Source organism: Puntigrus tetrazona, unplaced genomic scaffold (assembly GCF_018831695.1).
Source record: "Puntigrus tetrazona isolate hp1 unplaced genomic scaffold, ASM1883169v1 S000000716, whole genome shotgun sequence".
In the NCBI taxonomy this organism is placed as follows: domain Eukaryota; kingdom Metazoa; phylum Chordata; class Actinopteri; order Cypriniformes; family Cyprinidae; genus Puntigrus; species Puntigrus tetrazona.
In genome coordinates this window covers 51,447-58,148 of record NW_025048328.1, presented here as the reverse complement: position 1 = coordinate 58,148, position 6,702 = coordinate 51,447, and the positions used below count along the sequence as shown (strand labels likewise).

At 36.5% G+C, this 6,702-nt stretch overlaps 1 long non-coding RNA gene across 1 annotated transcript; it reads right to left on the bottom strand.

Annotated features, from left to right (window-relative positions):
- Positions 1 to 1,468: 1,468 nt before the first annotated feature.
- Positions 1,469 to 6,004, bottom strand: LOC122335095. The gene is made up of 2 exons (XR_006248920.1): positions 5,975 to 6,004; positions 1,469 to 1,699 (listed from the first exon to the last, which is right to left on the bottom strand). It is a non-coding gene; the product is annotated as an uncharacterized LOC122335095 (long non-coding RNA).
- Positions 6,005 to 6,702: the final 698 nt, after the last annotated feature.

Below are 6,702 nucleotides of genomic sequence, written 5' to 3'. Positions count from 1 at the left end.
TTTTACTTCATTTAAAGGTTTATTCTTAAATGAAAGATCAAATGAATAAACAATGCAGAATTATTAAAGTTTTCTTTGGTAATATTTGATAATATCCACCGTGGACCATCATGGCTGTGCTCTGGATCCCATGGATCTCCTCCTGCTCGGATCCCTCCTGTCTTCTCCCTCCGTCTGTTCCTCCTGGGGGCCCGTCCTCCACCAGAACCTGCCTGCCTATTTGTACCTATATCGCTTGTTTCGTATTTGGAAAGATCATCAGTTGGTTACCAGTCAAAAGGCTGAGCTGACCTTGAGCCTATTCAGCCTTTTTATGTGTTCCTTATGATTAGTGCTAACTGGACAGGGTGCCCATTTGTGAAAAATATTACTATTTGGATGTTCTGCTTATGCACAGAAACAAAAGGAAGCAAATGACAAGTCAAGAGGGCAGTTGTTATTATGAAAACTGCTCATACGCAGAGTTGTTCCCTGTCATGCAGGAGCAGACTGTATGTGCTAATTGCCCCTTGGCTTGTAGCTGTTGGGGTGTATTCAATTTTTTTTTTTTTTTTTTTTGCACAGATGCAGGTGACATGAGGTTACACTTTTATTGGCTTTTGTTATTGATAGGTCTTTGATGTATTTGGTGTCTCTGTTGTCTATAAACTTTGAGTTAAAAAAAAAAAAAGTCATTGCAGAATCTTGCATCAGCAGGCTCTGTAAAAATCATAGTAGGAACATTTGGATGTTCATTTGGAAAATCTGTGATGGTTTGTGCCACATTGAAATATAACTAGATCAAAAAGGACACTATGATGTTATTTTCCTGACATGTCCTAACATAACAGCTAATACTGTCACGCCAGAAAAAGAGGATTTAAGTGCGGTTAAAGTGAGTTTAAGTGAGTTTATTGACAAAGAACAATAAGGCAATTCTCAGGAAGTAAATAGTCTCAGAGTAGGAAATCCAGGAATCGCAAAGGGAATCCATGAGAAGCCAGTTTTAAGCGTCCACTTGGGGAAACAGAGTCAAAACCAGACTGTGAAAAGGCCACTAGGAGTCCGGAGAATCAGTGAGCTAAACAGGACGCGGAAGGAACTGACAAAAGACAAGACCAAATGCACACAATAAATAGCGAGAGTGAACGAGCCACAGCTGATTTCTATCAGCTCGCGCACGATCGGATACACCCACTAATCAGACACAAAACAATGCAAGGAATGCGACAATGAACCTATGAAACTGCTTCCTTTATAAACATCTTTTTTTTAAATAATGTAATTTGCAATGTGCCCCATCTAGTGTTTTTAATGAGCCTATTGGATTGGACACTGCAGAGAATACTGAAAAAGAGAAACTGCAGAACGTGGAACTAATTTACATTTTAGCTGCGTAGCTTTTAAGGAAATGTAAAGGAAGGAATGGAAAGGACATTATGGTGTCCCATACTCTTCATTTTTTCAGAATGAAAAGAAAACATGCAGATCCGTATGCACAACTTTATTCCAAGACATGGCCAAAAACAAGTTTGGGTAGATAAACAGGAAACAGGTATAACAGAGGCAAAATAAGAGCAGTCCAAAAAAACAGACCACCCAAAGATCAGCAAACAATATCCAATAGGGCTTGACAAGAGGGGTAATCCGATAACATGAGAAAAAAGTCCAGGAAAGGTGCAAATATAATGGCATCCGAATGGCAAGATGAATTAGTAACCTGAAAAACATGGACAAGAATCAGAACACAGGAAAACAGGCAAGGTAAAAAACTATGACTATAGAAAAAAAATTTGAGCAGGCTCCATAAAGCAGCTATCAACTATGGTAGTGATATGTGCTTACAATACTCTATTATTACTATTATATACAATCTAAATATCACTAGAAGTTAAGTGTCCCCAACAAAGCAAGCCAGAGGCGACAGCGGCAAGGAACCAAAACCCCATCCATACAGAATGGAGAAAAAAAAAACCTTGGGGCCAGTTCTCCTCTGACCGGACGCCCAGAACTTAACTTCCAGTTCAATTTTAAATGCAGCTGTGTCAGATAGTGTAAATGACTTAGTGTGTGTGTGTGTGTGTGTGTGTGTGTGTGTGCATCAGGATCTGGTGATCTGTCCACATCTAGGTTTTCTGGTCTCTGATGAACATAATCTCTGGGTGCTGATCGACCATCTAGTCTGGATACAAACTGTGAAAACAGATTGAGAAAGAAACAGGACTAATATTAGCGTAGATGCCATTCTTTTTACGATGTCACAAGTACATCGTATTTTAGGAGTAGTGTTCCCGGTTCCAGCTGATCTAATTAATGCAGCCTAAAAATCCTTTAACGGATTTGAATAATAAAAGGTGTGTTGGTGTAGTATGTGTAGGCTAAGTTAAAAAGATGTGTCTTTAATCTAGATTTAAACTGGCAGAGTGTGTCTGCTTCCCGAACAGAGTTAGGAGATTGTTCCAGAGTTTAGGTGCTAGATAGGAAAATGATCTGCCGCCTCGCAGTTGATTGTGATATTCTAGGTATTATCAAATGGCCAGAGTTTTGAGAACGCAGCGGATGGGCAGGACTATAATGTGATAAGAGCTCGCTCAAGTATTGAGGAGCTAAACCTTTCAGGGCTTTATAGGTAATTAATAAGATTTTAAAATCTATTCGATGTTTGAAAGGGAGCCAGTGCAGTGTTGACAGAACCGGGCTAATATGATCATACTTCCTAGTTCTAGTAAGGACTCTGGCTGCTGCATTTTGGACTAGCTGAAATTTGTTTATCAAGCGTTCAGAACAACCACCCAATAAATCATTACAATAATCTAACCTCGAGGTCATAAACACATGAATTAATATTTCTGCATTAGAGGTTGAAAGCATAGGTCGTAATTTAGATATATTTTTAAGATGGAAAAACGCAGTTTTACAGATGCTAGAAACATGGTTTTCGAAGGAAAGATTGCGGTCAAACAGCACACCTAGGTTCCTAACTGACGATGAAGAATTAACAGAGCAGCCATCAAGTGTTAGACTGTGTTCTAGATTATTATATGTGGGGTTTTTAGGTCCAATTATTAGCACCTCAGTTGTTTTCAGAATTTAACATTAAGAAGTTACTCATCATCCAGCTTTTTATATCGACTATGCATTCTGTTAGATTCTCAATTTGGTGTGTATCACCAGGCTGCGCTGAAATATAGAGCTGAATATCATCAGCATAGCAGTGAAAGCTAACACCATGACTCCTGATAATGTCTCCCAGAGGTAACATGTATAGATTGAAAAGTAACGGTCCTAGCACTGAGCCTTGAGGAACTCCATATTTCACTTTTGATTGATATGATACCTCCTCATTTAGTGCTACAAACTGATAGATATGATTTAAACCATGCTAAGGCGCTTCCTCTAATGCCAACATGGTTTTCTAGTCTATCCAAGAGAATGTTGTGATCGATTGTATCAAATGCTGCGCTAAGATCTAATAGCACTAATAACGAAGTTAAAACCACGATCCGATGATAGAAGCAGGTCATTAGTAACTCTAATGAGAGCAGTCTCAGTACTATGGTACGGTCTAAAACCTGATTGGAAATCCTCACAGACACCATTTTTTTCTAAAAGGAAATACAGTTGTGAGGATACTACCTTTTCTAGTATCTTTGACAGAAAAGGGAGATTAGAGATTGGTCTGTAATTTACTAAGTCTTTGGGATCAAGATGTGGTTTCTTAATAAGAGGCTTAACTACAGCCAGTTTGAAGGTTTTGGGAATGGTATAACATGACATACATACATCATAAAATGGCATTGCCTACCTATACTTCTCAGAGGGGATAACACGTAATATTACGGGAGTAATAACATAATGCGTAACTTACTAATTTTAGTTTAAATTTAAACAATTTACAAAAATCCATCGATCTGCTTCAGAAGACATGCGTTAACCCCTCAGAGTTAGTTTTATAACAGATATATGCCATTTCACATAACTTCAAAATAATGGCCACTATCCACCAGCATTACCAAGCTTGAAAGTGCCAGGATACATTTTTAAAACAAAAGTCCGTCTGTGTTCATCTGAAAGAAGAATGTCAATTATGGGGTAATTTTGGATGAACTATTCCTTTAATGCACATCATTAATGACCTAACTTTAACAGAATGCAGAAATAAAAATTCCTGAACCATTACCAGAGGCACTAAGGCACACCCTTGTAACTGATTCTACTTATAAAAAAATATCCTTTAAGAAATAAGAACATTCTTTCCTGTCTTTTTTCCCAGAGTGTTTGCCAGTAATTTCAGACATTCCAGGCCAAACATTTCCAAAGGTATGCAAAGAAAACAGATGTCCACCCAAAACTTAATAAACACAAATGAAGAACAGAATCCATACAAATTCACACACAGTACTTAAGAGAACAGAAAATCAGTAAACAGTTATAGAATACTCTATTCTAGTTTGGCAATTTACTTGTGCCCATAATGGAAGATCAGTCTCAAAGATCCTTATCATTAGCATCAATATTACTGTTCTGTTTGGCAATCATGGTAAGGTTTATCACAGACCCATGAAAAAAAACAGACCTATGATTTTTATAAGTGATTGAGGATAACATTACTATATAGCTGGCAAAAATAGGCCACAAATTCCACAGACCTTGCATCGAGGCAAAATTTAACAGGTCGTAGCATTGAAATGTAGCTCACCACATTTGAAGCAGCTGACAAGCTGTGTAAGAACATAGCCTGCAGTGGGGTGCAAGAGCCCCCAAAGGTGCCCCATAGATATATACTACTGTGAGAATCAGCCCATGAAACAGCATTTGAGCATTGTTTTACCTACTATAGAAATTTTGTATTGAACAACTCGATTACATGATAATATCACATAATATCATGTTGGTGGGCTCATTTATCTCAGGTAGTCTCAGATTAGTCTCTCGGGATCATTTTAAATATGTCAAGCCACACCCTAGCAACCATTCGAGCACCTAGCAACTAATCGCTGCCATCATGAAAGCCTAGATGACCTTATAATCACTATTAAGCACCCTAGCAACTCTAACCTTCACAGGCATATCTTCAAATCTGAACGTGAAGACATTACACGGCAGTCCCGTGTTTTGATATGGCAAGCACCATTAATATTGTGTTAAGCAAATTTACATACTAGTTTCTATTGTTATCCGCTGGCATTAAACAAGAGTTTAGTCAATTTATTCTGGAAACAATGAAAGGTTGTCCAAAACCACTGAACTGTTAAAACACAGGGTGTCTGTCTGTACAGTTTGCTATTCTCTCCTCTCACTCACTGTTTATTTAGTTGCATTGATTAAACATGTTTAGTTATGCTTTGGTTTGAATTAGTCAACTTGAAGACTGGATCAGAAAGACAAACTCTAAATGTTATAACATAAGCACACTGTAACAGCTGCAATAGATATTTGTTCAGACATTTTCAGACTTCTAATATTTAGGAAGATCTTAGTTGGTTGACCTTTAAATAATGGGATATATGAACATTTACAGTGTATGTTTGTAAAATGAGTGATTTGATGTACACAGTATGTTCAAAAGAGTCTGAGAATGTTAGAGAAATTATTAATTTGTTGGAGATGGAGTATAAGTTATATATATATATATATATATATATATATATATATATATATATATATATATATATATATATATATATATATATAGTTATATAAAATGCTTATTTTATTCACTAATTGTTTTAGTCAAATTAACCCATGTCTCTGATGTTTAATGGGGGCTCTGATATGTCAGATTTTTTTAGTTTTAGAGAATTGCAATTTTTCTTTTAGAAAGATTTCTTACAGTAAAAAAACATGCAATGTTCATGCTGCATAATCTGACTTCATCATAAACTACCTAAGCAAATGATATTTAGCATTATTCTGTAACTAAATAGCACAAGACAAGGACCACAAAGACACAATGTAAAACATTCATACAAAAATTGCATTCTGCAAGACTTACTTCAGTAAACCTGGTGTTTTCTTAAATAAAAAGTCTCTGAAACGCAGGCTGTGATTTTGGGATGGCTTGTGATATGCAGTTCTTCTTCTGCAGCAGATACCAAAGACTGGCAAATATTGTCAAATTCATCTGAAGAAACGAGGAGGAGAGGGGAGGGAATACGGGAAAAAAGCGCAAGAGAACTAAGGAGCAATGTAAGCCCTGCCCTACCTTATGATGGTTGTTTTGTGGATTCGGAAGACAAATCGTATTAGTTTTCTAAATTGTCCCTTGTTCTCATTTTTAAATCAAGAGAATACCAAATGACAAGTATTATATTACATTATTATGGCTGATGAATACAACATTAGCCTCACATTGGCCTTTAGTTGGAGCAAATTCAAGATAAATAGCAATGCGTCAATATTACAATTCAATAATACAATTTAAGATAATTACTTATATTAAACATCTGTACTCTACTGATACTGTATTGTATAGTTTTAATAAAGCCTATTTCTGTCATTTTGAATGCTACAAGTGAGTTTGCACGGTTGTATTAGTATGAAAAATGTTTATTTTAAGGTTTACTACATATTACAGTGAATGGTGTTATAAGCGTTTTTACAGATTCAAGTTAAATGACTGTTTGATGAAAGATAAGGTAATCTAAATCCTCATGTCTTGATGTCTTGGCTGTTTTTCAGCTTCTCATCTCCAACCTTTGGATTAGTCTGAAATGCGTCGCT